The sequence below is a fragment of the Bos taurus genome, chromosome 7, assembly GCF_002263795.3.
Source record: "Bos taurus isolate L1 Dominette 01449 registration number 42190680 breed Hereford chromosome 7, ARS-UCD2.0, whole genome shotgun sequence".
Taxonomy (NCBI): domain Eukaryota; kingdom Metazoa; phylum Chordata; class Mammalia; order Artiodactyla; family Bovidae; genus Bos; species Bos taurus.
This window is the reverse complement of record NC_037334.1, coordinates 100,503,760-100,510,106: the sequence shown is the minus strand read 5'-3', so window position 1 is coordinate 100,510,106 and position 6,347 is coordinate 100,503,760. Positions and strand designations below refer to the sequence as shown.

The 6,347-nt window shown below is 39.7% G+C and overlaps 1 long non-coding RNA gene across 1 annotated transcript; it reads left to right on the top strand.

The window, feature by feature from the left end:
* Positions 1 to 215: 215 nt before the first annotated feature.
* LOC112447568 (uncharacterized) lies at positions 216 to 5,903 on the top strand. The gene is made up of 2 exons (XR_003035769.2): positions 216 to 347; positions 5,692 to 5,903. It is a non-coding gene; the product is annotated as an uncharacterized lncRNA (long non-coding RNA).
* The last annotated feature ends 444 nt before the right edge of the window (positions 5,904 to 6,347 follow it).

Below are 6,347 nucleotides of genomic sequence, written 5' to 3'. Positions count from 1 at the left end.
GAATATCAAAAATCTGTTCATGCAGTAAAATTACTGGTAGTTCATCCTGATTCTGTTATAGCTTTGGTTATAGGTTTTGTTATAGTGGGTCTAGATGAGCTTTGTTCTTATTTCTAAAGTGTGGCTCTTATCTTGAAGGAATTCCCCCTTGCGTAGGGTAGGGCCTCCCTGGAGTCTCATATGAAAGCCAGTTGTGTCCACAAAGCTTTCTCTACTCTGAGTTGGAACTTCAACATCTCAACACTCTGAGACATTGCTGTTTTTAGACACTCAGCACTTTTCTATGCTATGCCCTCCAGAGATGTGTTTGATGTATGTGAAGTGTCGAAGTTGACCCAGCAGCCAAGGTGAGTTTTATCCAGATTTTTGGTTTTTGGTGTTCCTTCTCTGCATCTTTCCCCTTCTCAGAATTCTAACCCTAAATCCCAGTAGCTTTGCCAACCCATACAGAAATTTCTTTCTTCTCCTGCTGTTTCTTGATTGGGCTCTATTTTCCTGACTCACAGTTTGGTAACCTCTTTAAAAAGACAGCAAGAGAGAATGAAATTCCTTGCATTGTGTGCTGTACAATCAGTACAAAGAACTGCTAACTATATTTTGTCCATATTTTGTAGCTATTTTTATTGGAGAGTAAATTTAATATATGATAGTCTATCTCAAGTGGAATTAGAAGTTCTTAAAGAGTAGGACACAACTGAGTGACTGAACTGAACTGAAGGGATCCTAATTTGTGAGTTCCAAGGAAATATACTGTGCCTCTTTTTTCATTATTTGTTCACTAATTTTTGGATAAATATAAATGTAGCACCTATTATTTGCAAGTACTAAGCCCTGAGGATACAGATGTACAAAAACAAATATGGATCATGCCTCCATGGAGCTTAGAAAGGAAAATATTCATTAAATAATTAAACATGCAGAAAAAATAATTAGTCCACATCTTATGAATGGAACAGAGTTAGAAGTAGAAGTTGCTAGGAGAATGTATAATTCACAGGCTATCCAAATCAGCATGTTATAAAATCAATTTAGTATTGTTGCTTCTTACATTTACTATTGAAGCCCATGTATCTACAATGTTTTTGGCAGCAGTCATTTAAATAAAGTGGGAGCAACATATTTCTACAAATACTAAGAATACTTAAAAAAAATGTTTGGGACACATTTTCCTCTTTGTAATGTAAAATACCAGCATAGGAGCAGAAAGAGAACTATCCACCTGAAATATTACGCTTTCTGCAAAGACTATGAGTTCAGCTTATCCATTTGGAAGAAGCAAATAAATATATTTAGGTGAAATGTTGCCTATGGGGACCAAGTGAAACATGTGAGTTTCCAACTGAACATCAGCTTCTCTTGGGGAAAAAACAGTTTTGTGTAAACAATCTTTTGGCAGATGTTTTCTTTTAAATGTCTGTTGTTCACTGAAAAGTGAATTTTATTATATAAAAATGATAAACATTTCCCAGAACAACTGAGCACAAAGCCATTTTTCCCACAACCTCATCTGTCACTATTGTCAAAAATAGATATTTGATACAAGGTTCACAGGAAGGTCAGGAGATAATTTATTTAAGTTAATGACTCAAATTGAATGTTTTAAAGAGGGTTTGAGCCTTGCTCCATTTAGGTATTACTGAATGAAGTCACTGCATCTTCAATCACTCTACTACCGTTAATGAACAAGCCTTGATTGAGTTTCTCTAAGACCAGCACTGAGCTCGGGATAGATGAATACAGTACAACCAAAGTTATGAGCTCCACCCCCAAGAATAGCAGCAACTTGAAAACAATAAGAATTCACAAAATTAACAGTACTTTTGAGTGCTAACTACTAGATGTCATTTTCATCATAGAGGACTAGAATGCAAAATTAGGAAGTCCAGAGATACCTGAAGTAACAGGCAAGTCTGGCCTTAGATTAAAAAATGAAGCAAGGCAAAAGCTAACACAGTTTTCCCAAGGGAACACACTGTTCATAGCAAACACTCTCTTCCAACAAAACAAGAGACCACTCTACATATGGACATCACAAGATGGTCAACACCAGAATAAGATTGATTATATTCTTTGCAACCGAATATGGAGAAACTGTAAAGAGTCAGCAAAAACAAGACCTCGAACTGACAGTGACTCTGATCATGAACTCCTTACTGCCAATTTCAAACTTAATTGAAGAACATAGGGAAAACCACTAGACCATTCAGGTATGACTTAAATCAAATTCTTTATGATTATACAGTGGAAGTGGCAAACAGATTCAAGGGATTAGATCTAATAGACAGAGTGCCTGAAGAACTAAGGACAGAGGTTCATGAAATGGTACAGGAGGCAGTTGTCAAGACCATCACCAAGGAAAAGAAATGCAAAAAGGCAAAATGGTTGTCTGAGGAGGTCTTACAAATAGCTGAGAAAAAAAGAGAAGCTAAAGGCAAAGGAGAAAAGGAAAGCTATATTCATCTGAATGCAGAGTTCCAAAGAATAGCAAAGAGAGATATGATAGCCTTCCTCAGTGATTAGTGCAAAGAAACAGAGGAAAGCAAAGAATGGAAAAGACTAGAGATCTCTTCAAGAAAATTAGAGACACCAAGGGAACATTTCATGCAAAGATGGACACAATAAAGGACAGGAAGAAGCAGAAGATCAAGAAGAGGTGGGAAGAATTCACAGAAGAACTGTACAAAGAAGATCTTGATGACCCAGATAATCACAGTGGTGTGCTCACTCAGAGCCAGATATCCCAGAGTCTGAAGTCAAGTGGGCCTTAGGAAGCATCACTACAAACAAAGCTAGAGGAGATGATGGAATTCCAGTTGAGCTATTTCAAGTCCTAAAGATGATGCTGTGGAAGTGCTGCATTCAGTATGTCAGCAAATTTTGAAAACTCAGCAGTGGCTACAGGACTGGAAAAGATCAGTTTTCATTCCAATCCCAAAGGAAGGTAATGCCAATGAATGTTCAAACTACTGCACAATTGTACTTATCTCACATACTAGCAAAGTAATGCTTAAAATTCTCCAAGTGAGGCTTCAGCAGTATGTGAATCAAGAACTTCCAGATGTTCAAGCTGGATTTAGAACAGGCAGCAGAACCAGAGATTAGATTACCAAATCAGTTGGATCATAGATAAAGCAAGAGCATTCCTGAAAAACATCTACTTCTGCTTTATTGACTATGCCAAAGCCTTTGACTACATGGATCACAACAAACCATGGAAAATTCTTCAAGAGATGGGAATACCAGACTACCTGACCTGCTTCCTGAGAAATCTGTATGCAGGTCAAGAAGCAACAGTTAGAACTGGACATGGAACAAAGGACTGCTTCCAAACTGGGAAAGCAGTAGGTCAAGGCTGTATACTGTCACCCTGCTTATTTAACTTATATGCAGAGTACATCATGAGAAGCACTGGGCTGGAAGAAGCACAAGCTGGAATCAGGATTGCTGGGAGAAATAGCAATAACCTCAGATATTTAGATGACACCACCCTTATGGGATACAGCAAAGAGTAACTGAAGAGCCTCTTGATGAAAGTAAAGAGGAGAGTGAAAATCATGGCTTAAAATTCAACATTAAAAAAACAAAGATCATGGCATCTGATCCCATCACTTCAGGGCAAATAGATGCGGAAACAATGGAAATAGTGATAGATTTTATTTTATTGGGCTCCAAAATCACTGCAGATGGTGACTGCAGCCATGAAATTAAAAGACATTTGCTCTTTGGAAGAAATGTTATGACTAACCTGGACAGCATATTTAAAAGCAGAGACATTATTTGCTGACAAAAGTCCATCTAGTCAAAGTTATGTTTTTTCCAATAGTCATGTATGGATGTCAGAGTTAGACCATAAAGAAAGCTGAGTGCAGAAGAATTGATTCTTTTGAACTGTGGTGTTGGAGAAGACTCTTGAGAGTCCTTTGGACTGCAAGGAGATCCAACCAATCAATTCTGAATATTCATTGTAAGGACTGATGCTGAAGCTGCATCTTTGGCCAATACTTTTGCCATCTGATGTGAAGAACTGACTCATTGGAAAAGACTCTCTGATGCTGGGAAAGATTGAAGGCAGGAAGAGAAGGGGACAACAGAGGATGAGATGGTTGGATGGCATCACTGACTCAACAGACATGAGTTTGAGTAAACTTCGGGTGTTGATGATGGACAGGGAGGCCTGGAGTGATGCAGTCCATTGGGGTCCCAAAGAGTCAGACACGACTGAGAGACTGAACTGAACTGATGAGTTGCTAACTTTTGTGACACAGGCAGTAAGCTTAAGTTCAAAGAACTAAGAATGAAAGGAAGCTTCTATGACTTAGAACTGTTATAAAAGGTTTGGTTAAGAAGTAAGAAGCATAAAAAAAAAAATGAAGTAAGGAGCAGAGATGGTTCTAAGTCATATAACAATCTAGTGGAGGTTGAAATAAGAGAATGATACAGGGAATGGTTAAGCCCTTAGGCTCTGGTCTGGAAGGGCCTAAACGATCATTGTCATAGAGCAGAGGGTAACCTGGACATGTGCTGTGCATTCTCAGCCTACAAAGTGCTTAGGAGACAATCCTTTCAGGACTCATGTGTTGTACATCTCACATCGTCATGTGTTTTGGAACATAGCTGCTGCTGCTGCTGCTGCTGCTAAGTCGCTTCAGTCGTGTCCGACTCTGTGCGACCCCATAGACAGCAGCCCACCAGGCTCCGCCGTCCCTGGGATTCTCCAGGCAAGAACACTGGAGTGGGTTGCCATTTCCTTCTCCAATGCATGAAAATGAAAAGTGAAAGTGAAGTCGCTCAGTCGTGTCCGACTCTTAGTGACCCCATGGACTGCAGCCCACCAGGCTCCTCCATCCATGGGATTTTCCAGGCAGGAGTACTGGAGCGGGGTGCCATTGCCTTCTCCTTTGGAATGTCGCAGATGAGGCTAATTCCAAAGCTTTCAGGAAATACTAGGCTAGCTAATGCCATTTGTCGCTTCCCTGGTGGCTCAGTGGTCAAGAATCTGCCCGTCAATTCAGGAGACTCAGGTTCGATCTCTGGGTCAGGAATATTCCCAGCAGAAGGAGAAGATGGTAACCCACTCCAGTATTCTTGCCTGGGAAAACCCATGGACAGAGTAGCCTGGTGGGTTACGGTCCAGGGGTCACAGAGTCTGACACAAGTTAGTGACTAAACAATAACCATAACAGATGACATTTACTTATAATAGCTTATATTCCCCCTGCCAAGTATAAGTGAGATTCCAGTGAGGGATGTTTGTGACTATGGAAAAAAGAATTGTAATCTCAACCTTAACTATCTCTAGAGACTTGAAAATATTTTTTGTGGTTCTTAAAAAGGAACATACAGAATAGATGTTGGATGTTCTTACTGATGCCTGTGTAAAGAAAGAAAAATAAGTAAAAGAGAAAATGTCTCCAAAAAAACATAAGCAAAATGATTTATAAATATATCGTGGATTGTTTAAACTTTACCGGGCCTCCTAAGTTAATTTCTTTGGTTAACGTAATAGGTGAACTCTGAAAAAGTGCTATTTATATTTCCTCTCACAGATTAATAAAAATCCTTTTAATCATAGGGGATTGAATGTAGTATAAAACAGCCAACACACCTACATATACAACTTAGGAAATTGAATAACAAAAGTAAGAAGCTCAGACTCTCAGAATGATTCTTTTTCTGGTTTTTGATACACAGTGCCTGTGGACTGAATGAGAGAGCCATGCTGAGAGAGGGAAGGGGAAATCAAGCTGCCTGCAGAACAAGATGCTTGAGTGCTTCGTGGAAGAGAGGAGATTAAACTTCCAGCTTTCTCATGGGTGACAAGGGGTGACGATCGCCCCATCACCCACTGCTCAGTGTTGTTTGGAGGCTGATAACAGGCGGAATAAAGCCAACGTGGAACCCTTTCTTATTGCTCACAGAGCCCAGCATGACCAAATAGCACAGCGAGCTGGCAACAAGGCCGCATCACTCGGAGCTTGCTTTCTCTTGTTACTTTTCTTTAAATCTCCGTTGTCAGTGAAGCAAAACTTTGACTGCAGGAATCAGGATAGACAAGCAGGCTTTCAGTAATATTTTGGTTATCCTCACCAAAGAGAGGAAAATATCCCAAACCCTCATCTTGAGGCCTCACACCCATTAGCAGAATCGCCGGTAGTCACAAATTTTCCAGGATTAAGATTTGCCCCTCTGCGAATACCAAGAATCCTTCGGTTTATACACCCAGATGGAATTCCACCCTGAACATTATGTTCAAATGGCTATTGTATGATTTTTTTAAATTATCTAAAATATTTCCAAAATGTAATGCACACACACAGACACACACAGAGACACAGACACACACATAA